Source organism: Lithobates pipiens, unplaced genomic scaffold (genome assembly GCF_037356315.1).
Source record: "Lithobates pipiens isolate NorthernLeopardFrog02 unplaced genomic scaffold, aLitPip1_a1.2 Scaffold_28, whole genome shotgun sequence".
Lineage (NCBI taxonomy): Eukaryota > Metazoa > Chordata > Amphibia > Anura > Ranidae > Lithobates > Lithobates pipiens.
In genome coordinates this window covers 73,096,569-73,118,641 of record NW_027507789.1, presented here as the reverse complement: position 1 = coordinate 73,118,641, position 22,073 = coordinate 73,096,569, and the positions used below count along the sequence as shown (strand labels likewise).

General features: G+C 47.7%; 1 protein-coding gene across 2 annotated transcripts in view; it reads right to left on the bottom strand.

Annotated features, from left to right (window-relative positions):
* The window catches only part of LOC143935487 (histone-lysine N-methyltransferase EZH1-like), a 598,044-nt gene that overhangs the window by 575,815 nt on the left and 156 nt on the right, over positions 1 to 22,073 (bottom strand). The window contains exon 1 of one of the 2 annotated variants that reach the window (XM_077459408.1): positions 21,976 to 22,070. The exons of the other annotated variant lie outside the window; for it this stretch is intronic. The gene's annotated coding sequence lies outside the window, so the exon portion shown is untranslated. Of the gene's footprint in view, positions 1 to 21,975; positions 22,071 to 22,073 lie in introns of those variants that run through there. 2 annotated transcript variants of the gene reach the window in all.

Sequence of the window (22,073 nt, the reverse complement as noted above, 5' to 3'; positions counted from 1 at the left end):
CTGTCAGCGCCCCGATTTCCTCTTTCTAGAGGCTTTCTGATGTCCTGACTAGTGATGGACGAACTTCCGACGGGACGTTTCGCGAACGTGGCCAATAGTTTGCGAACCGGAACATTCGCGGCGGGCCCCATTGACTTTAATGGGAGGCGAACTTCGCAAACCTACAGGTCAAATTAATTAAATTAATTAAAATAATTAATAGCTGTGCAAACATAGTCCCACCACATGGCCAATGACATAACACATGTATGAGGTGAATCTGGGATCGGCAACTACAAGCATTCTTTTTTTATATGGGAAATTGTTGTGACAATTCAGGACTGTGGAGCGCATGAAGGCAATGGAGGAGAGGGAAGGTCAGGGTAGGCAAAGAAGAGGGTGCAGGAGATGATCACCAGCAGCGTGACATACAGCAATGACACCTGCACCGTAAAGGAGTCATCTGACAACAGCACCGTAATAGAGAGCACTGACATCAGCAGCGTGACATAAAGCACTAACACCAGCACCGTGATATACAGCACTGACAGCAGCACCGTGATAGAGAGCACTGACATCAGCAGCGTGACATACAGCAATGACACCTGAACCGTGATAGAGTCATCTGACAACAGCACCGTGATAGAGAGCACTGACATCAGCAGCGTGACATAAAGCACTAGCACCAGCACCGTGAAATGCAGCACCGTGATAGAGAGCACTGACATAAGCAGCGTGACATAAAGCACTAACACCAGCACCGTGAAATGCAGCACCGTGATAGAGAGCACTGACATCAGCAGCGTGACATAAAGCACTAAACACCAGCACCGTGATATACAGCACTGACAGCAGCACCGTGATAGAGTGTACTGACATCAGCACCGTGATATACAGAGATGACACCTGCACCGTAAGCAGCCCCAGGAGGAAGTCAGCATAGCACAGGGATGGTGGGAGCCCCTCATAATGAGCATAGCACAGGGATGGTGGGAGCCCCTCATAATGAGCATAGCACAGGGATGGTGGGAGCCCCTCATAATAAGCAGCCCCAGGAGGATGTCAGCATAGAACAGGGATGGTGGGAGCCCCTCATAATAAGCAGCCCCAGGAGGATGTCAGCATAGCACAGGGATGGTGGGAGCCCCTCATAATAAGCAGCCCCAGGAGGAAGTCAGCACAGCACAGGGATGGTGGGAGCCCCTCATAATAAGCAGCCCCAGGAGGAAGTCAGCACAGCACAGGGATGGTGGGAGCCCCTCATAATAAGCAGCCCCAGGAGGAAGTCAGCACAGCACAGGGATGATGGGAGCCCCTCATAATGAGCATAGCACAGGGATGGTGGGAGCACCTCAAAATATGCACAGCAGAGGTACAGCCCCAGGAGGAAGTCAGCACAGCACAGGGATGTTGGGAGCCCCTCATAATATGCACAGCAGAGGTACAGCCCCAGGAGGATGTCAGCACAGCACAGGGATGGTGGGAGCCCCTCATAATAAGCAGCCCCAGTAAAAATATGACACCGCTCAACCTCTTCAAAGAGGAGGGTACGGGCATATAGTACGGTGTGCTTTTTTTGGACACGGAAGTGAGCCAAATGAAGAAAGAAGGTCTCTGTGCTCAATTAAAAAAATTGTTTATAGACATATACATGGTCTACTGGTCACATGTGTTGAATTCCTCCAAGATCCATGCCTCATTCATTTTTAGAAATGTGAGGTAGTTAACACTGTCGTGAGCTAGGCGAGTACGGACAGGACACTGGATGAGGGGCAAGCCAACAGTTCCATTGCAAATTGGGCAAGCTCTGGCCAGAGGTCAAGCCTGCCCACCCAGTAGTCCAGGGGTTCATCACTCCTCAGAGCGTCCACATCGGCCGTTAACCCGATGTAGTAGGACACCTGATGCTGGATCCGGATGACACCTGTCGATGGGTCAGCTGAAGAATGACCTCATATCCCGAAGTCACCAACACATCTTCAAACCGGCCTCTTCTTGCAGGTGCTGTTGGATTGGTACCCGCAACTCCTTCTCTGGGAGTGGGAATTGCTCCTCTGCCAGCGCACGCAAAGGCAGAATGCAGCATTTCTCAAAGCAAGGCCTGGAAGTGCTCCATTCTGCCAGCCCTCTGTGACGGCGGTAACATTTCCGCCATTTTGTGTTTGTACCGGGGGTCTAAGTACGTTGCCACCCAGTACTGGTCCTTGACCCTTATGCTTTTTATAAGGGGGTCCCTATTAAAACACTGGAGCATGAAGGCCCCCATTTGCACTAAACTGGAAGCGGTGTGGTGGACTGGCTCCTGCTCATTATCCAGGATAATGTCGTCCTCTTCATTCTCCTCTCCCCATCCACGCACAACAGTGATCCCAGAAAGGTTTAAAGCATGCTCTTCTTGCTCCTCCTCATCCACCCCGGCACCATCCTCCTCTGACTCCTCTTCAGACTCCTGTTGTTGACTTGTCTCAGATAGAGTAGCCCCCCCCCTGGGAATTCATCCAGCATTGCGACTTCCTCATCTTCCCGCTCCTGCTCCTCCACAGCTTGATCAATGACACAACGCAATGCACGCTCCATAAAGAAGGCATAAGGTACCATGTCACTGATGGCGCCATGGCTGCGACTGACCAGTTTGGTGATCTCCTCAAATGGGCGCAGAAGTCTGCATGTGTCGCGCATGAGCAGCCACTGGCGCGGTGAAAAAAAACCCAGCTCCCCAGAACCTGTTCTGCCGTAGAGTTCATACAGGTAGACGTTAACTGCACGTTTCTGCTGGAGCAGCCTATCAAGCATATAGAAGGTCGAGTTCCATCGCGTCGGGCAATCGCAAATAAGACGTCTGACCGGCAGATTGTGTCACTGCTGAATGTCAGCAAGGCGAGCCATGGCCGTGTAAGATCTTCTGAAATGGGCCGAGATTTTCCTTGCCTGCCGCAAGATGTCCTGGACCCCAGGGTATTTGACAAGGAATCGCTGCACGACCAAGTTTAAGACGTGTGCTATGCATGGCACATGCATGATATTGCCCTGTTTCAATGCGCTCAGCAGATTGGCACCGTTGTCACACACCACTTTACCAACTGTCAAATTGACCGGTGTTAGCCACTGATCTGCCTGTGAACGCAAAGCTGAAAGGAGTGCCGGGCCAGTGTGGCTCTTGGCTTCCAGGCACAACAGACGCAGCACGGCATGGCAACGTCTCACCTGGCATGTCGAATAGGTTCTGGGGAGCTTGGGCGGTGCAGTGGAAGAGACGCTAGCAGCGGAAAAGGAGGAGTCAGCCGAGGAGGAGAGGGAGGAGGATGGAGTAGGAGGAGGAGGAGAAGAAGAGTCAGGCCTGCATGCAATCCGTGGCGGTAAAACCAAATCTACATGGGTGCCACGGGTTACATGCTTGATGGCTGTCAGAAGGTTCACCCAGTGGGCAGAAAAAGTGATATAACTTCCCTGCCCGTGTTTACTAGACCACGTGTCTGTGGTCAGATGTATCTTGGCACCGGCACTGTGTGCCAGAGATACATTCACTTGCCGCTGAACATGGCCATATAGCTCTGGGATGCCCTTCTCTGAGAAATACTTCCTTCCTGGGACCTTCCATTGTGGTGTTCCAATGGCCACAAATTTGCGAAAGGCCTCCAAGTCCACCAGTTTATATGGCAGTAGTTGGCGGGCTATGAGTTCTGACAAGCCAGCCGTCAACCGTTGGGCAAGAGGGTTATCCGGCGTCATCATTTTTTATGCTCGAACATTAGGCCCACGGAAGCCTGCCTTTTTGCAGAAAAACGTGAGCTTGGCGTGATGGAAGGTGGAGTGGAGGACAGAGGAGGAGAAGGAGAAGTAGAAGACAAGGCTGGACGGTGAGAGCCTGGAGTGTGGCTTTGTGTGTTCCGTTGCTCCCACTGGGCTCGGTGATGGCTGCTCATGTGCCTTCTTAAGGCGGTCATCCCTAGGTGAGTGTTGGGCTTACCGCGACTTATGCGTTGACTGCAAAGATTGCAGATGGCAACGCTATTGTCAGCAGCGGACACGTTAAAAAAAGCCCACACTGCGTAGCCACGTGCCGGTGTCCTGAGAGCGCCAGATGTGACCGTACATGGTCGATGACTCGCTCCTGATACATTTGCAGTCTGCTTTGTCCCTCCTGTGCAATGTAAGTTATTCCTGCTTCTCCTCCCTATCTGCTGGTCCATATCTCCCTCTGAACTCCCCTCCTCTTCCTCTTGTGGGCACCCACGTGACATCACTAGACACGTCATCATCGACGTCACCTTCCCCACCGCTATAAGTAGAGATCTCGGAGTAGGCAGCAACACCGGGGTCCAACCTCCTCCTTGGGCTGATCTGGGTACTGTCATCAGACTGCTGAGCAGCGGTTGTTGCTACCTCCTCTTCCTGATCCAATACCAAGAGTGGCTGCGCATCAGAAATGTCTTGATATGGATCGGAAAATAATTCCTGTGACTCAAGCGGAAGGTATGTGGTGGTGGTAGTGTCTTTGGGGGTGCACATAGCAGAGAGTGAAGAAGAGGGTGCAGATCGAGAGGATGAGGAGGGTGCAGAAGAGTAAGGCTGAGTGAGCCACTCAACCAAGTCTGGTGCGTCCCTTAAAGTAATTGAACGCACCTTCTGCAACTTCCCACTTTGGCTCAAGCCGGTTGCTCCTGCCCTACCCCTACCACCCCTGCGGAAGGGCCTGCCTCTTCCTCTGCCTGTCATTTTTTAAATGACCCTGTGACAAAACTCTCAGTCCCTATACCAATGAAGGACTGCTGCAGTATAGGGCAGCGGTCAGCAGTAGTGCACTTCAACCCTATGTATTGTGGACCTATACCAGTCCTTATAGAATAGCAGACTGTACCTCACTCAACCCTATGTACTGTAGTACCCTATACCTTACCAGTCCTTATAAGGACCTTTGTGGAACAAGTAGGTTGTGTGTGAGTGATTAGCAGACTGTACGTCAGTCCCTATACCGATGAAGGACTGCTGCAGTATAGGGCAGCGGTCAGCAGTAGTGCACCTCAACCCTATGTATTGTGGACCTATACCAGTCCTTATAGAATAGCAGACTGTACCTCACTCAACCCTATGTACTGTAGTACCCTATACCTTACCAGTCCTTATAAGGACCTTTGTGGAACAAGTAGGTTGTGTGTGAGTGATTAGCAGACTGTACGTCAGTCCCTATACCGATGAAGGACTGCTGCAGTATAGGGCAGCGGTCAGCAGTAGTGCACCTCAACCCTATGTATTGTGGACCTATACCAGTCCTTATAGAATGGCAGACTGTACCTCACTCAACCCTATGTACTATAGCACCCTACACCAGGTTATCACCAGTCCTTACAAGGAGCTTTGTGGAACAAGTAGGTTGTGAATGATTAGCAGACTACAGCAGAAGGGCAGCAGTCAAGTATAATATTCTTTCTATATTTGGAAGAAAGAATATTATACGTGTACAAGCCTATTACCATACCACTGATACCAGTCCTGAAAAGAACCTTTGTGGACCTAATATAGTAACAGCTACTGATTAAACTGACCCTCACTGCCTCACACACTGCTTCCTGCCTGTCCCTATATAAACTGACAAAACAGAGGCTACTGGAACAATAACTGGAATAGCACTTTTGTGGACCTGATAGTAACAGCTAATGACTAAACTGACTGTCCCTACAGCAGACACACCGTCCTGTCCCTTTCTCTAAACTGGCAAAAGACACTCAGGCTGCTGCAACAATCACTAGCACAGCACTGCCTATCCTGAACTAGACCTAACACCTATACCAGTCCTGAAAAGAACTTGTGTACCAAATAGCTAGCGATTTGGGTCACTGCAATCTCTCCCTGCTCCACACAGCAACCTCTCCCTATAGTGACAGAAGAAAGAATGTAAAATGGCCACCGGATCGGGTCTATTTATAAGTTAGGGGGAATGTCCAAGTGTCCATGTGCTGCAATGTCTCAATTGGCTGTCCTGTACCCCATGATGGATGTGTCATCATAGGTCAAAGTTCTTTTACACAGTAAACACCGAAGTCCGCCGGGCAAACGGCACAAATAGTCCGCGGAACGGGCGGACCGCAAACAGCTGAAATTCGCCGCGAAACGACCACCGGGCGAACCGTTCGGCCATCACTAGTCCTGACCTCTCCTGGCTCAGGTCTGAGCGACTAAAGTGCGGCGAGGGAGATCTGGAATGCCATGACAACAGGCGTCTATCCAGCTGCATGCGACTCTGCGACTTGTCATGTCTAGCCTTTTTACTCCTTTGAGGCTGGAATGCTGATTAGGAACCTCTTTGTGGGCATTTAGCTCACACTGGGGCCTTCTCTCTGTAAAACAGAGGATGTGCTCTCTTTTAAATAAACAAATAAAATAAACAAATACAGTGCCTTGCGAAAGTATTCGGCCCCCTTGAACTTTTCAACCTTTTGCCACATTTCAGGCTTCAAACATAAAGATATAAAAAATTTTAATTTTTTGTGAAGAATCACCAACAAGTGGGACACAATTGTGAAGTGGAACGAAATCTATTGGATTTTTGAAACTTTTTTAGCAAATAAAAAAGCTGAAAAGTGGTGTGTGCAAAATTATTCGGCCCCTTTACTTTCAGTGCAGCAACTCACTCCAGAAGTTCAGCGAGGATCTCTGAATGATCCAATGTTGTCCTAAATGACTGATGGTGATAAATAGAATCCACCTGTGTGTAATGAAGTCTCTGTATAAATGCACCTGCTCTGTGATAGTCTCAGGGTTCTGTTGAAAGTGCAGAGAGCATCATGAAGACCAAGGAACACACCAGGCAGGTCCGTAATACTGTTGTGGAGAAGTTGTGGATTTGGATACAAAAAGATTTCCCAAGCTTTAAACATCCCAAGGAGCACTTTGAAATGGAAGGAGTATCAGACCACTGCAAATCTACCAAGACCTGGCCGTCCCTCTAAACTTTCAGCGCAGACAAGGAGAAGACTGATCAGAGATGCAGCCAAGAGGCCCATGATCACTCTGGATGAACTGCAGAGAACTACAGCTGAGGTGGGAGTCTGTCCATAGGATAACAATCAGTCGTACACTGCACAAATCTGGCCTTTATGGAAGAGTGGCAAGAAGAAAGCCATATCTCAAAGATATCCATAAAAAGTCTTGAGGGGAAGATGGATGCAGCAAAATACAGGACCATTCTGGATGAAAACCTGTTGGAGTCTGCAAAAGACCTGAAACTGGGACGGAGATTTATCTTCCAACAAGACAATGATCCCAAACATACAGCAAAATCTACAAAGGAATGGTTCACAAATAAACGTATACAGGTGTTAGAATGGCCAAGTCAAAGTCCAGACCTGAATCCAATCGAGAATCTGTGGAAAGAGCTAAAAAACGACTGTTCACAAACGCTCTCCATCCAACCTCACTGAGCTTGAGCTGTTTTGCAAGGAAGAATGGGCAAGAATTTCAGTCTCTCGATGTGCAAAACTGATAGAGACATACCCCAAGCGACTTGCAGCTGTAATTGCAGCAAAAGGTGGCTCTACAAAGTATTAACGCAAGGGGGACGAATAATTTTGCACGCCCCACTTTTCCTTTTTTTATTAGTTAAAAAAGTTTAAAAAATCCAATAGATTTCGTTCCACTTCACAATTGTGTCCCACTTGTTGGTGATTCTTCACAAAAAATTAAAAATTTATATCTTTATGTTTGAAGCCTGAAATGTGGCAAAAGGTTGAAAAGTTCAAGGGGGCCGAATACTTTCGCAAGGCACTGTAAATACAATAAATAAATTAAATAAACTTCTCCATCTGAATCTTCAGTGCTAAGGCAGCTAGGCAGGCAGGCAAAACTCCCCAGATCTATAAAGGCACAGGATAATAAAAACACTCTGACAGACAAGTAACACAGCAGTAAGAAATGAGAGTCCTCAGGGGGGCGTGGCCGGCCGGAACGGAGGGCGGAAGCTCTTTCCCTGTGCTCCCCTGGCCGCTCTGTAATCCACAGCCATCCTCCGCTGTGGCTCGTCCTGCTCGGATTAAAAGTTGATAGACCTGTGCATCGGGCTCTCCTCTACAGCCCCATACTGATTTGGCTGTCTGTTGTCACCCGCAGGCCAAACAATCCGGCCCGTTCACGGACTCTATTGGCCGCTCGTCGGCCGCCATCTTGCGGCCTACTAGGCCTCCAGGACCACCGCACTCGCCTGCGGAGCCTGCCGGGAGCCGATCGGGAGGGGAATTGACCGATTGCAGGGCCCCTGTGGCCGGAGGCTGCCTCATCAATCCCCGAGCGGACATCCGGCCTGGTGAGTCCCCTCAGGGGTTATCCCTGGATCCCCCTCTCACTCTCCCCCCACCGGACGGGCACCCCCCCAGGTCTTATAGGGGGGCAGAATCCTGTACAGGCCTGGATAATCCCACCTGAAATTGAGCCTGGTATCCTCTGGCTGCAGCTTTAACTAGGCAAGGTCCTGGCTCCGGCCTACTCTGGAACTAGTCAGCCTTCTTGCTACACCCAGCATTTTACAGCTCCTAATTTCACAGTCTGCTAGTGTGAGGGGGGAGTGGATTCTCCTGAAACCATCTGAACCCATCATCAGCTATCGATATGTGTCTCACTACCACTTGCCGACATGACTTTTAAACGAGTTAAAGGGCCCATCTGCTCCCCGTGACCCCCGCAACGCCACACTAGCTACTAAAAGCTCCGGGGGTAAGCATTCCTCTTCATTGCAGTGCTAAAGCGCCCCATGGGAAAAATTGGTCAGCAACAGGAATATTACAAACACATCCCTGATCAGCAGTCGGGGCCTATTATGGACCGCTTTGTTACCAGATCTCAGCCGCCCCCCTCACATTCCCCGCCGGACCCTTTCTCCAATATGGACCTGCCCCTGGGAATGGAGGGCTCTGGCACCCCCCCAGTTATTGTCCCCCAAGCCTCCGACTCGGGTCTAACACCCCCGCAGGGGATTCTTCCCCCCGATATACTGGACGCCAAGCTGGATGCCAAATTACATCTCCTGCTTCAACAGATCACAACCAATGTCTCGGCCGAGGTAAATAAACTTGCAGTGGAACTGCGAAAGGAAATCAACCAGCTTGGTGATCGCACGGAAACACACCTGAAATCAAATTTGATGAGATGGTCAGCTACGTTCAGGCTGTTGAGGAGGACAACCACAACCTACGCCTCTCAGTGTCTCAACTACAGCTCCAACAGGAGGATCTTGAAAATAGAGAGAGACGCCAGAATCTGTGCTTTAGAGGTATCCCGGAGACTGTGGGAGATTCTGACTTATGTGCTTATCTGCTAGGCCTCTTTAACACCCTGGCCCCCACGGTAGTGGACATAGACTGGCGCCTTGACAGAGCTCATCGCTCTCTGGCCCCCAAGCCTCCTGCAGGGGCTAGACTCAGAGATGTTATTGTCCGGTTCCACTTCTTTGAAAGCAAAGAGGCACTGATCCAATCCACGCGCAACAAACCTCAAATTGTCTACAAGGGAGTGAAGTTGCAGATCTTCAGTGACCTCTCCTCCATCACCCTGGCTAAAACGCAGGAACCTTCGGCCAATTACCTCTTACTTGCAGCATCACAAGGTCCCATACTATTGGGGCTTTCCCTTTCGTCTGCTTGTGTCCAAAAATGGAATTCAGGACACCCTTTGTGATCTTCCGGAGAGTGAATCTTTTCTAAAGAGCCTTGGGCTCCCTCCCCTGCCTGGAGAAGACATGCATCCAGCTGATGTCCAGACTCGCCCACTTCCCAACACACCAAGCCGCATCTGGACACCCGTGAGGAGCAAATCCAGGAGGCATCTCTCTACACCTCAACGCCCACGGTTCTCCAAACAACCTCCCTGACTCCCCCGCCATACGCCACATGGTTTAGTTATGTATGTTGCTCATACTCCCCCATCTTTTCCTGTCCTCTGTGAATTGAAAGGAAAAGATCCTGTTGCAATGCTCATTTCAAGTTTGTCCTTTGCCTTGAATGTTCAAGCCGGGACTATTTTTTCCCCTCCCATGGGGTTTTGTTCTTACAAAAGACTATATGTTGTTAATGCACTTTGTTAATTTTCCGAGTTCATAAGGAGAGTAGATGGCCCTTCCATTTTTACGTAAGACCTCCTCCAGTGGTCGTCCGGCCACGACCCTCTTGGCCTGGGTTGCTGCCCTGGGTCCCCTGAGGAACATGTTTTCCCCAGGCTCTCAAGATGTTCTGTTCTTTTTTGTTTTTGTTTTCTTTTTCTGACGCTTCTGTTAATGTTTCTTTTTAATGTTTTTTGTTCTATGGTGTCCATTCCTACAGATCAGTTTTGTTGTTTGCCTATGCACTGCATAGGCGGGTTTGGCCTCAGGTTATCCTGGCTTTGGGTGTACCTATTCTTTCCCCACTGCCTAGGCATAACTGACGCTAACAATACCTTATATCGACTAGAGTTCTGGCTCATTGTTACTTATTGTCAGCTGTATTATAACTTCCAGGTACTTGCATATGCTTTCTTACCTAGATTGCCCTTATGACTTTAAAGCTCATGTCATATAATGTAAAGGGCCTAGGCTCTATACGTAAGCGCTGGGTGGCCCTGAAGGAATTCAGGTCCTCTGGTGCAGACATGATTATGTTACAAGAAACTCATTTTAAAGCAGATGGCTACCTTAAGTTTGCCTCCAAACATTTCCCCTCCCCCTTCTTAGCCTCTGACCCCAGAGGCAGGGCGGGTGTTGCGATTTTGATCAAGAAGTCATGCCCCATTAATGTTAAAAACTCCCATGTAGATCTCCATGGTAGATACCCAATCCTAGACTGACAATACTTTAACACCTCTCTGACCCTCGTCAACCTGTATGCCCCTAATGTTGGTCAGATTGACTTCCTTAATGGCCTGTTTGATTCTCCCCATTATCCTTCACAGCCCTTTATGATTGTTGGGGGGGACTTTAATTTAGTTATGTCCCCCACTAGAGATAGACAAACCGTGTTCTCCTAAACACCCTCCAAGAAGCTTGCTTCTCAAGCTACCTCCTTTCGGCAACTTATTAGATCCCACCGCCTTTTCAACTCATGGAGGATTAAACACCCCACAGACCAGCAATTTACCTTCTATTCTCCAGCTCATAAAATGTATTCACGGCTCGATCACTTCTTTATATCTGCCCCTCTCATCCCATTTGTGGTTAACTCTGAGGTGATGGTCTGACCATGCCCCCATCACCCTAGATCTCCTGCTCACTCAGGCCTATCCCAGAGCTTGTCATTGGCGACTCAATAATCATCTCTTACAATCTGAAAGCTCCCGCTCTGTCCTTGCGCAGAATCTTGCAGAATTCTTCCAACTAAACAGTGGGTCGGTCTCTAATTTTGCCACCCTGTGGGAGGCCCATAAGGCCGTTTTTAGGGGTGCTTGCATTACAGAGAGCTCTAGACTGAAGAGAGACAGAACCAAATATATTCGATCTCTAACTTCTGCTCTCCTCTTTGCGGAGCGGAGGCTTTTGGGCTCCCCCACGGTGGAGAGATTGCGGAAAGTTACCCTACTCAGGGAACAGATTAAAATGGCCCAACTCGATTGGGCAGCTAAATCGCTGCTCTGGATGAAACAGAAATTTTACGAAATTTCCAATAAACCCCACAAAATGTTAGTTAATAAATTACATCCACGCACATTCAACTCCTTCCCTCTCTCCCGTCCAGACGAAGCTAAGACTCATTACCCTCGTGAAATCTCCAACACCTTTGGCGAATTTTACCACAAACTGTATAATTGCTTATCCCCAGAAAACCATTTTCAATTTACACAAGAGAAATTTAAGTCCTTTTTCTCCAACTTGAAACTTCCCAAGTTGTCGTCTACTGATTTAGAGGCCCTAAATAAAACAGTAACGGCAGATGAGCTCTCGGCTATTATACGGGAGCTCCCTTCGCATAAATCGCCTGGCCCTGATGGTCTCCCCTATTTCTACTATAAAACCTATCTTGATATCTTGGGACCGCACATGTTCACTTTATTCAATTCTTTACTAAAGGGCACACCCCCCTCCCCCACCCCCCACCCCCAATTTTCACACTCCTACATCTCAGTGATCCCTAAACCTGGTAAGGACCCCTCCATCCCAGACAATTATAGGCCCATAGCCCTTTTAAATTCGGATTACAATATATTTACGAAAATTCTTGCTTCTAGATTGTCAGTTCTTGCCCCCAAACTTATTCACAGAGACCAGGTGGGGTTTGTCCCTGGCAGACACACCGGAGATAACACCCGACGCACAATTAATCCTGGTGGACCTTCTGGATAGGACCAACAAATCAGCACTGCTACTTAGTTTAGACGCACAGAAGGCCTTCGATAGGCTATGCTGGCCTTATATGTTCGCCGCGCTTAAAGTCTATGGTTTTAATGGCCCCTTTTTAAAAACACTTGAGGCTTTATACTCAACTGTTACTGCCCAGGTACAGATGTCGTCCTTCATGTCGCCTTGCTTCCCCTTGATGAATGGAACTCGGCAGGGGTGCCCTTTATCACCGTTGTTATTTATTTTATGTCTTGAACCCCTAGCCGAATCCATACGCTCTCATCCAGATATCAGTGGGGTGGTGATGCGACAGGGGGAGTATAAATTATCACTGTTCGCGGATGACATCTTGCTAACTATTACCAACCCACTGGTCTCTCTCCCCTCACTGCACAAACTACTCTCATCCTTTGGGGGGGGGATCTCTGGTTACAAAGTGAACACCTCAAAGACTGAAGCTCTACCCATACACATACCCACTACACAACTCTCTAGGCTTAAAGAAACCTATCCTTATAGATGGTGCAATGACTCACTCAAATACTTGGGTGTTTTTTTGACTCTGTCGTACGCCCATCTGTTCCGTGCAAACTTCCCTCCCCTATTCCAAGACATCAATAACTCCCTACTGACCTGGTCCAAATATCCTGTCACTCTTGGGCAGGATCAACGTGGAACTTCCGCTGATCGGAACCCTCCCCCCCTCCGGTGTCACAATTGGCACCCTTCAGGGGGGAGGGGGGTGGAGATACCTGTCAAAGACAGGTATTTACACCCACTTCCGGGCATAGACTCCCGTGAGAGTCTACGCCATTTCCTGTCCTGCCGCGCTGAATGCTGGGACACACACAGGTCTCAGAGATAGCGCGGACAATACCTATTGCGCTGCGCAACTCGCGCATGCGCAGTAGGGAACCGGGAAGTGAAGCCGATTCGCTTCACTTCCTGATTCCCTCACCTAGAATGGTTGCGGCAGCAGCCGAGAGCCGAGCGATCGATCGGCCTCGGCATCGCTGGAACCCGGGACAGGTGAGTGTCCATTTATTAAAAGTCAGCAGCTGTAGTATTTATAGCTGCTGGCTTTAATATTTTTTTTGTAGGTGGAATCCCTCTTTAAAATGTCAGTTTTGCCCAGACTGCTCTATCATTTTGAGACACTGCCAGTAGTCATTCCAACTCCGCAGCTTAAACTTCTCCAAAGACAGTTTTTTAAATTTATACGGGCTGACAGATCTCACCACCTTGCCAGTTCAGTGGTGTTAGCGCCTCGGGGTCGGGGAGGTCTGGGTGCTAATCTTAGGTGTCAATGTACGGCCCCAATGTCCTTTACCCTGGACTTATGGCAAAAGTGCAACAAAAAGTACTCCCTCTCCTCGCCCTGCCCCCCCCCCCTCACGAATGTGTTGTTTAACCCTAGTATCCCTGATGGATTGTCTTTGGGTAGGGCCTTCATGTGGCTGGACCCCCCCTTTTCCAACTTAAAAATGGTGCACCCCATCTCGCGTAGGCTTCATGCTTTCGAAACCTTACGTGACAAATATAATATCCCCAAGCATTCTTTTTACTTCTACCTACAGGTAGACACCTTTTCAGCTCCAAATCTCCGACCCTAACCCTTGGCAACCCCAGCATTTGAACACCTTTGCGCCCAGGGTCCCCACCAATTACATCTAATCTCCTCTATCCACCGAATCCTCCATGAGTCGACCCCCTTAAATGAATCTACACATCTGTATATGAGTAAATGGTCTCAGTTGCTGGATAAACCTATCCCCCTACAGACTTGGGATAAGATTTGGGCTTCTATTTTTAAATCCTCTAAATGTGTCACGTAAAGGGAAACAGCAATAAAAATTCTCATGTTCTGGTATAGGACCCCCGATGTCATCCACAATTTGATCCCTCAGTTTCGCCACGCTGCTGGCGTTGTGGGCTTGATGTCAGGTCCCTGTTCCACATCTTCTGGAAGTGCCCCCTGATACGTTCTTTTTGGTTGGAGGTGGGATCATTGGTGATGGAGGTGACGGGGGCGTCCCTTCCGATCGACCCCCTACACTGCTTATTAGGTCTCCCTATCCCGGGCCTACCCAAAAATACAAACCGGCTGATCTCCTATATTCTATTAGCTGCTAAGAGGCTTATCCCGCTATGCTGGTTGTCTGGCGCAACTCCCCCCTGGCCTAGATTTCTCCAACTGGTGTCCGAGATACAGAGAATGGAGTACCTGACAGCCTTGGTTCATGACTTGGTTTGCCAGTTTGATAAAGTCTGGGAACCCTGGAAACGGTCAGAAAATATGGGGCTCCCCCGTCTGTAAACCCTTAACGGCCGCAGCCGCCGGTAGGAGCACCTCCTTTCCGGCTTCTGCTCCCGTCCTTCCCTCTCCCATTAAACCTCGTTATGTGTTAGTCCGGGTAACCCACTCCCCCCTCTGATTCACCATGACGATCTTATGGATGTTTTGTTGCTTTGTTTTTCTTTGGCCTCCGGCCTATTGTCACATGGATTTTTTTTTTTGTCACTCATAAACTGTTTGTTATTTATTTTAACTGTTATAGTTATGCAGTTCACTTTTGTGCCTGCATTTGTGGACATTAATATCTAACTTCTCTAGTTAACGTTTATGTTGTACGCTATGTTTACTTCTGATTATCGAGTATCTCATTGCTCAATTATATTGTACTTGCTTTGAAATTTAATAAAAATACAATAAAAAAACAAAAAAAACAAATGAGAGTCCTGAAAACCAGGCTTACCAGAGCAGAGTAGCAGATTGATCAACTGGAGAATGTGATTAGCCCTAGAGTACAGAGCCTGCTGCAAATCAGCAGTGAGCATTCTAGTGTTTGCTAGGTAATCCAAGAGGAAGCTACCTATGACCTCACCTGCTCAACTGAGCTTCCTGAAAGGAAGACATGTGGAGGTGGTGAACTACAAGACCCAGTGAGCCAAATCACTGCCTGAACACACAAAACATGGAAGGAGAGAGTGCCAACACCTGCCTAACAAAGGTATATACAGTCATTTATACTGCCAGTGACTTTTTCCAGTAATAAACAGTCATTTATACTGCACCTTTTTATCCCAGCACCAAGGGAACCCACACTCCTCAGGAGATTTACTGCCCCTAAGGGGGGGGGGGGGGGGTCTTCTGATACGGGAGAGGCTGAACCCGAACAGGGTGGATGGAGAAAAATAAAATAAAAATAAACTTTAAAAGGCGTACGGAGCGAAGACAAAAATAGAACAGTGGTGTGGGCAGACAGCCGCCCTTTATGGGCTCAGAAAAAGGTGGTCCTGGAGGGGTCAGAGCTGACCCATAGTAGGCTGACATGGGGAGGTCCAGGAAATAAATATATAGGACAAGGATCCAGGGATGCAGGAAGACAGGTTCAGGATACAGTACTCAGGTTCAGGATCAGGATAACAGGTAGACGGATCAGGGCTCAAGGACAATACCAGAGGCAAGGTGTGTGTGCACTTGCTGGGTATTTATACTATTACCTGCTATCAAGCTCAGGTGATGCCTGACTGCAGAAGGTAATATCTGCTCCACACTGGCAGGATCCATCCACTGGTGGAGGCCAGTACTGAGGCCCAAAGAAGACATAAGTCCAGCAGGGGAAAGCTCTCCTGACAGTTCCAAACTGCCAGGAGACACCTGCTGGTGGACCTCAGTACTGCACACCAAATGATCGAAATTACCAGCGGATGGAACCTTTCCTGACAGACTGTTTATTGAAAACACAGGTAATACTCTGGACAATACCCCCACATTTGCATTCAGGGCAGGGTAGACTGTCCAATCAGCAGTGAGAGCTGTTGGAGGAATTTGCCCCACCAATCTCACAGGTAATCTACATACACATCCCATAATATCCAAGTCAGACAGACACACAAAAAACAAAGTAATACAGCCACACCCCAAACGGCAGAGACCATCATGGCCTCCTTAATAATGTCCTTTTGTATTACATAACAGAATATATTCCTAAATGCTTGTAGCTCCCTCAAATGCCAGGGCCCATAGCCAATAGGCTAGCATTCAGTCCCCTCCAAAAGCCTCTCTCCCAGGTGATTCTGTCACATTTCTCCCCCATCAAAAGTCGACTAATAAGGTCTCAGCTGGCAGCCGGACATTGACTCTGTCCAGCTGCCAGCTGGGTGGTTTTTAACATTCTGGGGCTCGGTCTGCTGCTGGGCAGAAGGGGCCAATCATCCCAGCTTCCTGAAGCTGTAGAGACATGCTAGGCAGAGGCCAGTGCCACTCTGCCCTGTTACCAGCACTTCTGCTGGGGACTCCACATCATTCGCTTTGGCTAACTGTTGGGGCAGGAGCTTGGATTCCTGCACTCCCAAACTGTGTAGCTGCCATTGGGGAGGTAAGCCGGCTGCTTCATCTTCCGTTCCCTTGTCTTTGCTGGGGAGGAAAGACTGCTTCCTCCACCCTGCCCAACTGTTGGGGAGGGACAATGAACACGTCCTCTACCTTCTCCCCTATATCCTGATCTGCTGCAGGGATGTGACCGCAACCTTCTCACCCTGAGCCTCCAGGACTGCCACAGATGTGGGACAGAGGTCTTGGACTCTCTGTCTGGTGATCAGTGCTTCAGCTGGGGAAGTTCCTTGTAACTCCACAGATGCTGCTGTTGGTGCCGGGCAGAACTCCCTGATGTTCTGCCCTGATGCTAGCTCTTTTGCTGGAGGCTCATTCAGTTGTTCTTCCTCAGCAGAAAAGTCAATTAAATCACAAGTCTCTGGAATTGCTGAAAATTCAGGGCAAGGGTTGGCTGTACTTGGGCCCAGTGCCAACACTTTATTAGGTGACTCATAATCCATAACATCCTCTGATGAACAGTCAATTAAATCCATACATTCTGTGGTCTGTGGCTGGAGAGATGAGCCAACTGCTCCATCTCCCGTACCCTCATCCAGCTGCTGGACAGACGCATTCCTCCATCCAAGATCATCCCATGCAGAAACAGGATCATCAAGGTTAGTCAGCACTTGCTGCATCTGCCATAAGACCTCCACATCCATAGCTGCGGGGGAAGTTTGGCAAAGCACACTGTTACTCTGCCACACTGCCGATTGTTTAGCCAGGAATTCAGAGTTGTCAGCTGGTATTTCCTGATAATCCCAGGCAAAGGGAGCCCAGACCTGTTGCTGAGCTGAATCTAGCAGCTGTCTGTAGGCAATCACCAGCTCCCATTTCTGATTGGATAGAAACGCCAAATCTTCCAGTGCCCAGGGAATTTGAGATATTCAGCATCTGGGCTAGTGCTTCCTTCCAGAGTTCCCAGCAGATAGAACAAGTCCTGCTGGGATGGTATGATTCTGATACTGGTCCTCTGTGTTGTATCTGCATCTCTCAGAACCTCCTTCCGAATTCCTCTTCCACGACGGCTGGTATCTGTACCTCTCCTCCTCTCCTGCTATACAGACCTTGGATCCAGGTGGAGGTTTGGATGTCCCAGACTGCAGGAAGCATCCCACTGCTTGCCACCAATGTAATGAAACATCCCACACTCCACTTGAGTGCTTCCTCATACCGCTTCCTCTCAGTATGAATATAGATATTAGATATTCCAAACCACTAACAACAAACAAGACAATACTTGTTTGGTTGCTGAATATGGACTGATTATTGAAAACACAGGTACGCAGGTAATACTCTGGACAATCCCCCCCAACTTTGCATTCCAGGCAGGGTAGATTGTCCAATCAGCAGTGAGAGCTGTTGGAGGAATGGAGGATTTACCCCTTTCCTGACCAGAGCACTTTTTGTAATATGGTACTGCGTGGCTTTACTGACAATTGCGCGGTCGTGCAACGTTGCACCCACACAAAATTGACGTCCTTTTTTTTCACACAAATAGAGCTTTCTTTTGGTGGTATTTGATCACCTCTGTGGTTTTTATTTTTTGCGCTATAAACAAAAAAAGAGCGAAAATTTTGAAAAAAAACACAATATTTTTTACTATAATAGATATCCCCCAAAAAAATATAAAAAAAAAAAAACACAAATTTCCTTTTCAGTTTAGGCTATATATTCTTCTACATATATTTGGTAAACTTTTTTTTTTTTATTATTAGTAATGGCAGCGATCTGCAATTTTTATTGTGACTGCAACATTATAGCGGACACATCCGTCACTATTTTGAGACCATTGTCATTTATACAGCGATCAGTGCTATAAAAATGCACTGATTACTGTGTAAATGACACAGGCAGGGAAGGGGTTAAACACCAGGGGCAATCAAGGGGTTAAGTGTGTCATAGGGGGTGATTCTGGGGGGGGGGATTGCCTCACTAGAACATGATACAGATCACTGCTCCTGATGACAGGGAGCAGTAGATCTGTCATGTTGCTAGGCAGAAAAGGGAAATGCCTTGTTTACATGACACGTGACACGATCGCGGGCCCTGGGCGGACATAGAGTCCGCGGGACCTGCAATTCCGCGATTTAGAGGGGACATACCCTACGCCCATTTGCCCAGCCGCGCCATTGTGCCGACGTGTATTGTTGTGCGCTGGTCGGCATATGCTTAATAATGTCCTTTTGCATCACATAACAGAATATCTTCCTAAATGCTTGTAGCTCACTCAAATGCCAGGGCCCATAGTCAGTAAGCAAGAGGCTAGAATTCAGTCCCCTCCAAAAGCGTCTGTCCCACCTAGGCTGCTACAGAAAACATTGCAGAGACAGATCACCGAAACGGAATCTAAAAGAAAGATCCATTTTACCTTCTTTTGTAATAGGATTTTATCCCAATCCCCCCTCCCATTAGATAACTGCAATCTATAGATAAGCATACATTGGAACAGTGATCTATGCAAGTCCCTTAAGTATGTAGCCACTGGGGATTTATCGTTTTTTGTGGATATACTAGTAAGACGTTCCCCCATTCTTTTACGAAATTCTCTCATAGTCTTTCCCACATAGATTTTACCACATGGTCAGATTATTTGATATAGAACAAATGTAGTGGAACAATTCACATATGATTTCATTTTATACATCCGTTTCCCTGTAGAGTCACTGATTGTATTGGTCCTCATGACATACTTACATATACTACAGTGCCCGCATGGATGCATAGCTGATATAGATGGTGCAAAGGGCAAAGTGGGATTGGCTTCCCAGGAGTGTACTCACTATGGACCAGAGCATCCCTTATCGTTGGTGCACGTTTTATCAGGTTTGGATGGGGACCCAATATTTTTTTTAGTCTATTATCCAATATAAGGAGGTGCAAAGCACTTTTTCCTTTTTTTTTTTTTTTTTTTTTTTTTTTATATAGTCCCAGTGAGCACCATAGGTAGTCACCAATCCCCTCCTACTATCCAATTTCTCTTTGTCCTGTTTCTCATCCTCCACCTCCAACCCCAATATTTTTTCGCTTGTTATTTAATGCTTTTGATTGAGCCTAATAATAGAATTGGGGTACCCTCGCTTTTGAAATCTCAGACTCAGTTCTCTACTTTCCTTATGAAAGTCTTTTATATTGGAATAATTCCTGTAAGTTCGCAGGAAATGTCCTGTGGGAATGCCTCTACTCAGAGGCCATGGATGATGGCTGGTGGCGTGGAGGAGGGTGTTGCCAGCTGTAGGCTTTCTAAATGTATTAGTAACAATCCTTGCACCCTCCTTGCAGTCCAACAACTCAATTTGGTTCCTATCCATTTTATATGTAACAAAGATATTTCTTGAGTTGTCATTGAATTTCCCAATGAACAACTAGAGCTGGGCGATTTTCTTAAAAAAAAAAAAAAAAAAAAACTCGATTCATGATGTGGCGTCCAGCCTCACGGACTAGGCCAAAGCCACCGCCTCGACTACAAACTCCTGCCCGCAGCTCCTCAGGACCAGCACGGTGCCAGCGCCGATCCTGGGGAGCTGCGGGCAGGAGTTTTTAGGCGAGGCCAGGGCTTCGGCCTAGTCCGCGGCGTCCGGCCTCGCGGACAAGGTCGAAGCCACGGCCTCGCCTAAAAACTCCTGCCCGCAGCATCTCAGGACCGGCACAGTGGTGAAAAAAAAAAATCTTAAAAAAAACGATTTGCTTAAATTTTTAATCGATTTGACATCTCAACAAGCTTCAATATTTAAATCGATTGTTTCCCCAGCCCTATGAACAACTCAAATTGCTCCATTCAACCCCTCCACACCACCAGCACATAATCAATAAATTGTACCCAGAGGGCCACCTGTTCCCTAAAAGCAAGATGGTTGTACACCTCTTCCCTATCCCACCATCCCAGATATAAACAGGCATAGGAAGGGGCACAGGAGGCTCCCATGGCTACTCCCCATTTTTGACGATAGTATTTACTATCAAAAACAAAAAAAGTTGTTATTTAGCACCAATTCAAGGAGTTCAAGGACCTGCTAGGGGATGTCTAATTTCAAGTCACTGGGATACAGCCTGTACCCCCATCTCATGGGGGATAGAGGAATATTTACTACTGCATCATATTATTATGTATGCACAAAAGATGGATATGCTTTAAGATATATCTTCTAATTTCCATTACTTTGATAAATCAATACCCTTACACACAATTCACAAAGGTATATATGTTTTTGCATTTAGGTTTCCCTTTTATCACTGCACTACATACACCCAGCAACACATCACTGCACAATAGAAAAGGAAAACAACAATAGGTAGCGGCGCAGGTTATAGTGTGGTGGTAAGCAGTGCAAGTTCATACAATCTGTCCTTTGAGCATATACAGCTCTGTGTGAAGATGTGCAGTCTGTATTGGTAGGGCAGCCTTGTAAAGGGAGTTGAAGCCACTCCAGATATGTAGAGAGAAAAAAACAAAGCAACAGGCGCCTCTTAGTAAGACTGTTTAAATTTAATATCCAAATGCATTAATACACTCACACATCAATGCACACAGCACAATGGACACTCTAGCAACACAGCACTGCACAATGTACAGCCCAGCATCACAGCACTGCACAATGTACAGCCCAGCATCACAACACTGCACTATGCAGGCCCTGCAACACAGCACTGCACTATGCAGGCCCAGCTCAATGTAAACTCAGGAACACTGCGGCAGAATGCATACCCAGCAACGCACTATGTACACCCTGGCGTACATCACAACACTATGTACACATAGCAGCACAACACTATGTACACATAGCAGCACAGTGCAATGTATACCCAGCAGCACAGTGCAATGTATACCCAGCAGCACAGCAATGCTCAATGTAAATCCAGCAGCACAGCTTGATGTATACCCGGCAGTACAGCATTGTACAATCTATAACCAGCAACACAGCACTACACTATGCAAGTACTGCAGTATGTACATACAGCTGCATAGCACTACACTATGTACACCAAGTAGCATAGCACTGCACAACGTAAACCCAACAGCACAGCACTACGTATGTTTAGTAACACAGTACTGCACAATGCAAGTACAGCGTTACACAATGTACACCTAGCAGCACAGTGCTACACTATGCATACCCAGCAACACTGTACTATGTGCACCCAGCAGCACATCACTAATTATACCCAGCAACACAATATTATATACTGTCACTAGTCAGGCACTATCGAGTCCCAACAAATTCTCTATCGTCTAAACCTTTCACCAGTTTGTAAATCACAGTACCAGGAATTCTTTTCAGGATAACATTCCAGGTAAACACCTCCACACAACGGTTTACATGCTTACAGGCATATGGTGTCTAGTCAACTATATAGGCGTCATTTCCCCTCAATCTTTAACACCTGCTAGCATCCCGTCACTTTCATTCTTTGTGAATTCTGTGA